This window comes from Miscanthus floridulus, chromosome 14, assembly GCF_019320115.1.
Source record: "Miscanthus floridulus cultivar M001 chromosome 14, ASM1932011v1, whole genome shotgun sequence".
Lineage (NCBI taxonomy): Eukaryota > Viridiplantae > Streptophyta > Magnoliopsida > Poales > Poaceae > Miscanthus > Miscanthus floridulus.
Genome location: NC_089593.1, coordinates 181,912 through 193,668, shown reverse-complemented (window position 1 = coordinate 193,668; position 11,757 = coordinate 181,912). Strand labels below are relative to the sequence as shown.

At 41.8% G+C, this 11,757-nt stretch overlaps 1 pseudogene; it reads left to right on the top strand.

Annotated features, from left to right (window-relative positions):
* Positions 1–2,914: 2,914 nt before the first annotated feature.
* On the top strand, positions 2,915–11,272 carry LOC136504972 (disease resistance protein RGA2-like; annotated as a pseudogene).
* Positions 11,273–11,757: the final 485 nt, after the last annotated feature.

Here is an 11,757-nt window from a genome sequence, read left to right as displayed (position 1 = left end):
TGTGTGACTGATCTCTGGGCGTACATAAGATTATGCATCCCATTTTATCCTTAAAATCGGGTGTGACAGCCACGACACGTGGTCTTTCAAGCACATTGAGAGTGAGCAATGGGTTCATTATTTTTAATTTTAGCAATACATGGTGGTCGGTGCTAGCTGATAGATTATCGCTCCCTCTGTCAAAAAAAAACCTAGTGTTTTATGATTTTTAAGACAGACATGTACATTAGATCATCTTTTTGTTTTTCAGGACAATTAAAGACTCATGCACAAATATTGATGGAAAGAGGTGTGAGTGAATGCAGAGGTGGTTCATTAACTTAAGTGGTCCTTATGGCCTATATTCTCCCTAAAACATCATTTGTTTTCGGGAAAATTTTAAATTCAGTAACTGATGATATTGTGAGAAGGATGGAGTATGTGTCAAATATTTTGTACAAGTCCAGTTATGTTGGGACTTTAAGTTTTATTTGTCAGTATATAGTAGAGTGGAGTCAGAATCTTCTAACCCAACCTCATAAATACTCCCCCAAGACAAGTTAGTCCTCTTGCTTTTTTCATAGTGTATACTATATGCTCTTTTAAGTATTTATATTTCACAATTTCCTACCAAATAAATCATTCAGTTTCTATGTTCCACCACCATTTACATAGTAGACTAATGTTTAACTTTCTCGTCTTTAATGCCTAATAAACCTCTTTCTTCTTATTCTTGCATAACTTTGTCCATTTCACTAGATGTTATCTCACTCTTAGCAAAATTTTTGAGTTCAGACATCATTTCATACATATAACCAACAATTTCATATTGACAAAACCCTCATATTCTCCTCTTAGGCAGATAATAGTGTCATCAGCATATTATAATATGGCTACATCTCTTGGTATTATATGGTCAACTAAGACAATGAAAAGCTTATTTTCCTGGTCTTTGGAGACCATTCTATTTAATATTGCTGCACCTCATGGGATGAAACTTATCTACAATGTTTTTAACACATGGAAGTCTTGAAAACTGAGACATGAAACCCCCCGTTAAGACTGGCCTACATGTACATACAACTAGCAGAAGGTTGTATTATTATCCCTTGCTCTTAATACGATTACTCGGTCTCTGAGTACTCCTTGGTATCTGGAATTTGAGTTCCCACTACCAGAGACGGGACTCTGATGGTTTTCGATTTTCCTGACGGCAGGAGCCTTGTACAATCCTGTCGGCCCGGTAGTGTCCAGCGCCTAAGAAACTGGACCGGAGGCAACAGTAGTTGGAAAAAAATGAGAATTTGAGTTTGTAGCCATACTAGTCAAATAGACCGAGTAATGAGAACAATGAAAATACAGCTGGTTGAAGATAGTAGTTCTAGTTCTTTTCATAAACGGATTTATTGGAACTAGTATCGTTCTAGTAAGTTGGTGATAATTGAGCAGCGCTATAGTTTTATAGGCAACTTGCTGAGAGAATGGAGTTCAGTATGCCGTGCTCGTTTGGACTATCGTTCTAGTAAGTTGGTGATAATTGAGCAGCGCTATAGTTTTATAGGCAACTTGGTGAGAGAATGGAGTTCAGTATGCCGTGCTCGTTTGGACTATCATTCTAGTAAGTTGGTGATAATTGAGCAGCGCTATAGTTTTATAGGCAACTTGGTGAGAGAATGGAGTTTCAGTATGCCGTGCTCGTTTGGACTATCGTTCTAGTAAGTTGGTGATAATTGAGCAGCGCTATAGTTTTATAGGCAACTTGGTGAGAGAATAGAGTTCAGTATGCCGTGCTCGTTTGGACTATCGTTCTAGTAAGTTGGTGATAATTGAGCAGCGCTATAGTTTTATAGGCAACTTGGTAAGAGAATGGAGTTTCAGTATGCCGTGCTCGTTTGGACTATTGTTCTAGTAAGTTGGTGATAATTGAGCAGCGCTATAGTTTTATAGGCAACTTGGTGAGAGAATGGAGTTTCAGTATGCCGTGCTCGTTTGGACTATTGTTCTAGTAAGTTGGTGATAATTGAGCAGCGCTATAGTTTTATAGGCAACTTGGTGAGAGAATGGAGTTCAGTATGTCGTGCTCGTTTGGACCGAGAAGGCAGGGGGAGAAGAGGGCCAACGGCTAGCTACCCAACGGCTCTATGTTTGTTTAGTGTATTGTGTCAGCTGTACAGTACATAAACTATATTTTATTGTCTCATAGACTGATCAAAGTAGTATATATTATTGTTTTTCTTCTATAGACCACCCACGTAATGTTTCACCTACCTATAGTAAATATTTAATTGGCTATAGGTTACTTTTTAATTACATTGTGATCGCCCCTAAGACAACACATTTACGACCGTAGGGTTATTATATACCTCTATCAGTTTATACCTAATTGCTCAGCTTACAATAGTTCCCAAAAGAATACAATTTTTTTTGACTTATCGAGAACTGGGAGGTGCATGTGCATCTCTTTATGGAGGGAGTATTATAAGCACGCATCACATCTCGAATCTGGAATCTCGACAAGAGGGAAAGCCGTGTCACGCTAGGTTGGTTTTCAAGTCGCCTCCCCAGGGCCTAGGTGGGCCGGCAAAAGAAAATGTATTTTATTTTATATATAGTCGCGTCGCTGCTAGGACAACATGTGACCGGCCATTGAAGGAACCACCGGTTCCATTGCTTATAAGAGCCCTTTGGCACGGCTCATCCAAAACGGTTTCATCGGTGAAGCCAAAGCCGGTCAAGCCAGAAAAACTGGTTTTTCCCATCTTCTAGTTCATTTTAACCCCGGCTTACAAAACGGCTTCACGCTACAGTGCCTCGATTTGTACAAAATAGATGAAGCCGAAGCCGGCATAAGCCGTGCCAAAGAGACCCAAGTGTGCGCACATCCAGCCTTTGCAGCACACTGTTCGTTGCATTGCTAAACTGTCCACTGATCAGTCCACCAACCACTCAAACCAATTTTCTCTGCGGCCGGCCGAATCCATCTTTGCCGGTGCCGGTGGAGGAGATGGAGGCAGCTGTCGGAGCGGCGAACTGGCTCCTCGGCCAAGTCCTCAACAAGCTCTCCGACGACTCGGTGAAAGCCTACGTGTCCAGCACCGAGCTCGGCCTCAACCTTGACGAGATCGAAAGGGAGATGATGTACACCAGAGGGCTGCTGGACGAGGTCCAGGGGAGGGACCTCACCAACAAACCTGGCCTGCAGGGGCTGCTCGAGAAGCTCGGCAAGAAGGCCGACGAGGCTGAGGATGCTCTCGACGAGCTACACTACTTCATCATCCAGGATAAGCTGGACGGGACTCAAGAGGCCAGTCCGGACTTGGGCGGTGGCCTCGGCGCCAAAGCTCAGCATGCCCGCCATGCTGCTCGCCACACTTCTGGTAACTGGCTCTCATGCTTCTCTTGTTGCCGTTCAAAAGACTGATGTTGCTGCTGCCATGTCTCTTGACCACGGTGGCCTATGTTGAAAAGTTGCCATTCAACCGGGTGGAAATGTCCAACAAAATCAAGCAGCTCATAGAGGAGCTGCACTCTAACTGTACTCCTGTCTCTGACTTGCTCAAGATAGTGTCAGGCAGTAACCCTCAGCCACACAATGCCTGCCTTCACTAAAAGGCCCGACACAAGCTCTCAAATCACACAGGAGAAGTTGTTTGGGAGGGATGCCATCTTTGAGAAAACTATAGAGGAGATTATCAGTGTGACACAGAGTGGTAAAACCTTGTCTGTTCTTCCTATAGTTGGCCCAGGGGGTATTGGAAAGACTACCTTCACCCAGCACTTAGTCAATGACCCAAGGATTAAAGAATGTTTTCCTGATATTAATGTCTGGATATGTGTATCAACTAATTTTGACGTGCTTAATCTCACCAAAGAGATCCTGAGCTGCCTACCTGCAACTGATAATGAAGGAAATAAAATACCAAATGAAACTACTGCCAACTTAGACCAGCTTCAGAAATCCATCGCAGAGAGGTTGAAATCCAAAAGGTTTCTACTTGTCTTGGATGACATATGGGAATGTAGCAGTACTGAAGAGTGGGAAAAACTATTAGCTCCATTAAAAAAGGACGAGACCAGTGGCAACATGATTCTTGTCACAACTCGGTTCCCAAAAATTGTAGAAATGGTGACAAAAGGAACTAATCCAATTGACCTCCGTGGTTTGGATCCTGATGAGTTTTGGAAATTCTTCCAAATATGTGCATTTGGTAGGATCCAAGATGAGCATGGTGATCGAGAGTTAATTGGTATTGCAAAACAAATAGCAGATAAGTTGAAATGCTCCCCGCTTGCAGCCAAAACAGTTGGTCGGTTATTGATCAAAAAACCCTTTCAGGAACATTGGATGAAAATTCTTGACAACAAAGAGTGGCTAGATGAAAATCATGACAATGATATTATCCCAGCCTTGAAAATTAGCTATGACTACCTTCCCTTCCATCTGAAAAAATGCTTTTCATGTTTTTCCCTTTTCCCTGACGATTATAAGTTTGAGAAGCTTGAGATTATTTGTTTTTGGGATTCAATAGGTATCATAGACTGTACTAGGAAGAATAAACAAACTGAGGACATAGGATCAGATTATTTGGATGAATTATTAGATAATGGTTTTCTTATAAAAGGAGATGATAATTTTTACGTAATGCATGATTTACTTCATGATCTTTCAAGGATCGTTTCATTAGAAGAATGTGTCCTATATCAGTTGTTCTAGTTTTGACGCAAATGAAATCCCAAAAACTGTTCCGTTACCTATCCATTTTCATGCATGATACTCATATTCAGAATTTTGATGAAGACATGGGTAAATTGAAGGAAAGGATAGACATTAAAAATTTGCGGAGTTTGATGATTTTTGGAGAATACAGTAGGTTACGCCTAGTCAATATTTTAATGGATACATTTAAGGAAATAAGAGGTCTTCGTGTTCTATCTATATTCATGAACTCCCATAGTTCCTTGCCACACAACTTTTCAAACCTTGTCCATCTTCGGTACTTAAAACTTATTTCGCCTTATTACTCAAAAGTGTCTTTGCCAAACACAGTGTCTAGGTTTTATCACTTGAAATTTCTAGATCTTAAACAATGGGAAGTGGTTGTTCTTTGCCTAAGGACATTAGCCGCCTTCAAAATTTACGCCATTTTGTTGCTAAGAAAGATTTTCATTCCAATGTTCCTGAGGTGGGGAAAATGAAGTTTTTACAAGAAATGAAAGAATTCCATGTCAAGAAAGAGAGTTTTGGCTTTGAGCTAGGAGAGTTGGGGAAACTAGAAGAACTTGGAGGAGTGCTCAATATACATGGGCTTGAAAATGTTACAACCAGGCAAGAAGCTAAAGAAGCCAAACTGATGGCAAAGAGAAATTTAGTTGAGTTGGGATTACTTTGGAATGAGAAGCAAGAGTCTAGTGGAGATGATATCCTAGATAGTATCCAGCCACACTCTAATATTAGAAGACTCTGCATTGTAAGCCATGGTGGCTCCATTGGTCCTGGTTGGTTGTGCAGCAACAACTTATACATGAAAAACTTGGAGACCCTACATCTAGAGAGTGTGTCGTGGTCCAACCTTCCACCTATTGGGCAGATGTATCACTTAAGAAAGCTAAAGCTGAAAAACATTATTGGGTTATCTCAAATTGGACCTGACTTCTTCGGTGGCACCACAGAAAAAAGTTTCACACACTTGAAGGAAGTTGAGTTTCGTGATATGCCGGAACTCGTGGAGTGGGTTGGGGGAGCTAACTGTCATCTGTTCTCAAGGCTTGAAATAATCAGCTGCACTGATTGTCCCATGCTCACTACGCTGCTATTCTCGGGTTGGCCTATTTCTTCTACAGAAGACAACATCATATGGTTCCCTAGTCTTCATGATCTTCACATTGATAGCATGCCCAAAGTTGTGCCTTCCTCCCTTGCCTCACACTTCGAAGGTATCCCGTATTAGGACGGAGTGCTTGGCTTATGATCGTACTAGCTTGAATATTTGGAAGCCCTATGAATTATTGGTCTTCCACAATCTTGGTGATGTAGAAAGGTTGACAATTCAGGATGCATCATGCTTCTCATTTATGGATCTTCAAAAGCTACATTCCCTAAGACATATAGAGGTCAGTAGATGTGAGGAAACCTTTTTGAGAGGACTGGATGATGGTGTCGTGCTACACACAGTCCAATCTCTCGACACTGTGATCAATTTCCTCTTACCAGAAAATCTTTGTCAGATTTGTTCAAATGTTTCCCAGCTCTTTCTCGTTTGCTTGTGACCGCATCATCAGATGAGGATCATGAGGAAGTGGTACTGCAGTTTCCACCCTCCAGCTCACTGAGAGATGTCCGCTTCGAAGGGTGTAAGAATCTGATCCTGCCTGTGGAGCAAGAGGAAGGAGCTGGATTCTGGGGCGTCTCGTCGCTCGAGTCCGTGAACATATTCTATTGTGACAAGCTATTCTCTCGGTGGTCCATGGGAGGAGCAGCAGCTCAGACTCAGAGCATCATCTACCCTCTCCCTCCGTGCCTCAAGGAACTCAGACTTAAGGGTGAGCAAAGCACGCTGCCAATGGCTCTGCTCGCGAATCTCACATCTCTTACCAGTCTACAACTAGTTAATTGCAAGCATATCACAGCGGATGGGTTCGATCCCCTCATCACATCCAACCTCGAGCATCTGTGGGTGTACAATCAGAGAGATGGTGAGACTGAGCCCTATTCTGTAGCAGGAGATCTACTTGCAGCGGTGGCAAGGACCCAAACAATGCCCGCCGGTTCCTTCCAACTGGTGAGCCTTGAGGTGGACAGCATCTCCGCAGTGCTTGTTGCTCCCATCTGCAGCCGCCTCTCTGCTACCCTCCAGAAGGTTATACTTCGTTTGTGATTGGCGGACAGAGAAGTTCACGGAAGAGCAGGACGAGGCGCTTCGGCTCCTCACGTCTCTTCCGAACCCTGTGGTTCAATGGCTGCAGGGCTCCTGCTGTCCCTCCCCCAAGGGTTGCATCGCCTTCCTTCTCTCCAGGAATTAAGTAATCTGGGGGACTCATAAAATCAGATCGCTGCCCAAGGAGGGCCTCCCCGATTCACTTCGGCGACTGCTGATCATAGATAATTGCAGTCCCGAGATTTATGAGTAATGCCAGAAATTAAGGGGAACAAGGCCAGATATAGATGTACGATGTTAATTGCTGAGGCGGAAAGCTGAACCTCTGCTTCTGCATGCCTTTCACACCACGCTCAAATCTTCGGTGTACATCGATCTGCAGGTTAGTTCCAAATTAAAAGAAAACACCTTTTGCTCCTCTATTTATGATTTCATTAAGTGTGCAAACTGATTTTTTTATTTCTTTTGTAGACTGAATTTACGATCTATAATTTCAGCTCCTCACATCTCTCCAAAGCCTGTCGTTTGAAGACTGCAGGGCTCTGCTGGCCCTCCCTTCTCTCCAGGAATTACAAATCATTGCAATTCAAAATATGAGATCGCTGCCCATATCTGATTTATGAGGAATGCCAGAAATTAAAGGGAACAAGGCCAGATATACATACAATTGCCTTCCTTCATTCCTGACGCGGAAAGCTGAATCTCTGCTTCTCCCTGCCTTTCACGCACTCTAACTCTTCACTGTACATCGATCTGCAGGTTAGTTCCAAATAAAAAAACAGCTTATGCTCTTGGATTTGTGGTTTCAATGACTGTGCAAACCGAACTGTTTTAGTTATTTTTTGCATATAGATATGACCCATTGCCATATGCTTCTGTGTTACAAGTGGATCATATCATGTCCAACTATTTATTTCTTTATCCAACAAATTCAATCTCTCCTACAATTTCAGTTCCTGGATCATATCACTCTCTACCATTTTTCCTGAATATTGCATTATTGCACTAAATCTCATACCGTGAATTGATACTTTTAGGAGGAAAAGAGAATTGTTTCAATGAATAAAGATCATGGTGCATATGCCTTGTTGATGATACTTTCTAGCAATTTTCCTCTTCAGGTACAATATTGCATCATTGCACCCTTCTTTAGTTTTATTTGAATCTCATGCCGTGAATTGGTACTTTTCAGAAGGAAAGAAAACTGGCTCAACAAAGACCATGTATTGTGGCATATCATGAATGGCTGCTGACTGTTTGGTTCCACCTTATTATATTAGACGCCCTAAATCATGACACGTAAGCTACTTTGGTGATCTGAATATCTGATATGCACAATCACCTTGTTTGTATCACAGCACTAGTAGGTGGCCCACTGCACAATGAGATGATATACTGGTTTTCCTTTGCAGGACTCTGCTTCATCATAATGTTACACATCGTTCAAAATCATAAATGAGCCAACCTTGGGTTCTGGCAAACTTTGGCAAGTAAAGCCAACGGAATTCTTGACATGGATGGCTTGGCGCCTACGTTTAAGAACTGAAGGAAAGAACAACCATGTACCAACACGGTGCATCCAGAAAATATCAGGTGAGGCAGCAACTGTATCTGAAGATATTGACAGTCACAAATGAACCTTTTGTGTTTGGCATTGTCTCTCACTTCATTAATATTATTCCAGGCTTTCTTTTCTTGTAATTTCAGGCCCGTAACTCTTGTTGTTCATTTGAAAACCACTGGAAGACAGGAGATGCGGCATCACGAGTCAGACCTTTGATCATTTGAAAACCACTGAGGCTCTCTGATTCTGTCAACCAGCTTAGTGGATGGAACAATAAAAAATGCATTGTGAGTAATGTGTTTTTACTTAACGCATTTGTTTTTGTTTCTTTATTTCTATAAGAGAAATTTACGATGGTTGGAAAAAACATGGGTCATCCATTGGGTAAGATCGGACGGTGAAAAAATAAAGGTACCCAACTGAAAGTACCTAGTGGTACCAAACATGTGGGGATAGTACCAAATTAGGTGGGATTAGTACCAAAATATGTGGGATAAGGTCTATTTTCTATTTTATTTTAGAATAAGGGTAAATCCGTCATTTTAGTCCTTTTCTTCCTCCTCCGTCTCTTGGACCATGGTCTTCTCTCACCCGTCGAAGCTCTGACCATGGAAAGTGTCACGCGCGTGCTATCTCTCGCTGGAAGGCCACGGCCACTAGCCGCCGCACCTGCCCGGTCGATTACGTGCTATTCCCAGTGCCACCCGAGCCGATGCTGTCCTTGCTCCTCTTCCCTATGCAGCCGGCAGCAGAAGCTGCGCCACCGGGCGAGCAGGCCGCTGGCCGCCGTGCGCTTGGCCTGGCAGCAGCTGTGCCGTCGGGCCAGGCTGTCCTCAGCTGCACCATAGTAGTCAGTAACGTCACAGGTGCCGTGATTAGTAGCGACATGAACACAAGCACCTCCTTTACTCGTACATGGCGGCGGTGGCCCAAACACACTGGATGCCTGAGGTCTTCAGTGCGGGATCGATGGAGATGCACAACTGAGCGGCGGCACCGGCGGGGGGGTTGGAAGTGCCCTATTAAACTTGGGCTGGCAGCGGGGTTATGTCAAGTTTGAGACGGACACAACCTCAATTACTAACATACCCTCTGCAATATATTTCTCAATTAATTACTTAAAAATAGAAAAAGATGAAAGAACCTAGAGGTATTAAGGTACTTTCCCAACCATCGTAAAAGATCTATTTCTATAAATGGCATAACCCTGAGCTGTATTGTAAATTGGCTTCCTTTCTTTAACAGGAAGGGCTCACAATTGTGGATAATAAGAAATCCAGCATCATTGAGTTGAGGAAACAAAGAAAATTCAAATTAGAAGGAAACCTGCCAGTTCAAGTTCTCATATGTCGAATTCAGCAGTAGATACACATAAACCCAGCGCTCCTGACCTCTCACCGTTAACCTGAATCTGCAGCCCAGGAGACTGAACTGTACGCTTCTCGCGATGTCAGGTGCCACATGCTTATATCTTGATGACAAATACGATATTATACATCCTCTATATAGAGAAACATTTAGTCCTCATTGTTGTCAGATCAACAATAAAGTTTATGTTTTCTAGTCTCATGAAATGGAGTACAGCATTAGTTTTCGGTATAAGGAAAGCATACAGATGTTTGTATTTTCTACTAAAAAAATATTTCTAGTTCCTTTGTTGATCTACTTGTTTCCGGTTCCTTTATTTTGCCAGTCTATTTATTTCTAGTTCCTTCACCCATCTACGGAGTTGTAGTGTAGCCGAGACTCGAGAATTGACAGGGTACCAGCTGAAGTTGCCTAATGTTTTCTTACGATCTGTAGCATTATCAAAACATAAGCATTGCTCCTGCCTGATTTGTTTAAAAAAAAGCATGGTGACCATCAGAATAGTAGAGTAAGCACTTTTTTGTGCTTATAATGAATTAGCAGAATTGTTTTTTTTCCTTAAAACATAAATTTTGTCTTTTCGGAAATTTTAGATGAATGCTTCAGTTAAGTTATTTTTTTGTAGTATCTACCAGCAATGACCCCTTTCTCTTTCCCCTATTAATGCTTTCAGGTTGCTAATGCAATGGCTGCTAAAGAAAAACTTCTACTCCATGAACAAAAATCTGTTGAATCGATCCAGATTTTGCAAAGCAGAAATGTGCTCTGCTAGAAGTATAAAACAAGCTCTTGCTAGAAAGTAGAAACAAAGCAGAAAGGGGACAAAACTGAAGATGATGACTTGGTAATCTTTTTTCTGGTCAAACTTGTTTGTTATCATGTTTAATGTCTTTTCATGAATTACATACACCTTCATTTTCAATTCATCAAGAACATTCAATAGGTGATACTTCATCACCAAACTGATAAATGAATATTACTACATCTGAATCTTGCAATTAAATAAATTATATAAGTAGCTATTAGTGCTCATCATTTCTGAACACTTGCATAAGGGTTGAATTTTCAGTACTCTGCTTCTTTTGAAAATTGAGCATTACATAAATTTAGATTCATATGAAACTATATTATTATATGGCGATGAGAAGTTTGAGTCCAGTATCTCGTTTCATATTAGCTATAAACTGTTGGTACTGCAAGCTTGTTCTTAACAACATCTAAAGAGTATCACTACATCCATTAAACTATGGTATATAGTACATGGTGTTGTTCTTGTGAACCGATGAATATAACTTATTTTCTCCATGTTATACTGAAAGAGTCTCTCTAAACAATCCATTGCTGAAACAGATTTGCATGCAACTGGAGATATTGCTGGCCTATGAATCAAGGCTGGCACAGGAAAACTCAACATATGCCTGTGAAAACCGCTTCCTATATGAGATAGTAGATTTTCATCAATTCGCCACCCAGGACGATGCCTTATTGGATGATGAGGGCACAGATGTTGGAATATGATCCGAATTCTAACGTGGGTCTTGCGAGGACACTTGGAGGGCCCGCGGTTCAGGTTATGTGCTTAGCGGATTGGTTTTCGTATTGGACTGCAGTCTGTTCGTCCTATATATATATCTTGAAAGCCGCACAGAAAGAGCACAAGACTCATTGTGTATTCTCTGTGTTTTGTAAACTCTCATCATTATATAGTGAAGATCGCTGGTTGGCGCCCGTGGTTTTTTTCCCGCAAGGGTTTTCCACGTAAAAATCTGTGTCTTGTGTTCGATCTTTATTTGCATTATTTGCTAACAACAAAAGACGTATGACCAACATCACACTGTCCTCTTCTTTGCTGAAAATGTGTTGCCGTGGTTGAAGAAAATTCAGCAGATGAACACCACCACCCTGTCCCCTCCAGGCCTGAATCTCCTATGGTCAGCTTGTGTGGACAATCATCGCCCAAATCTAGCAATT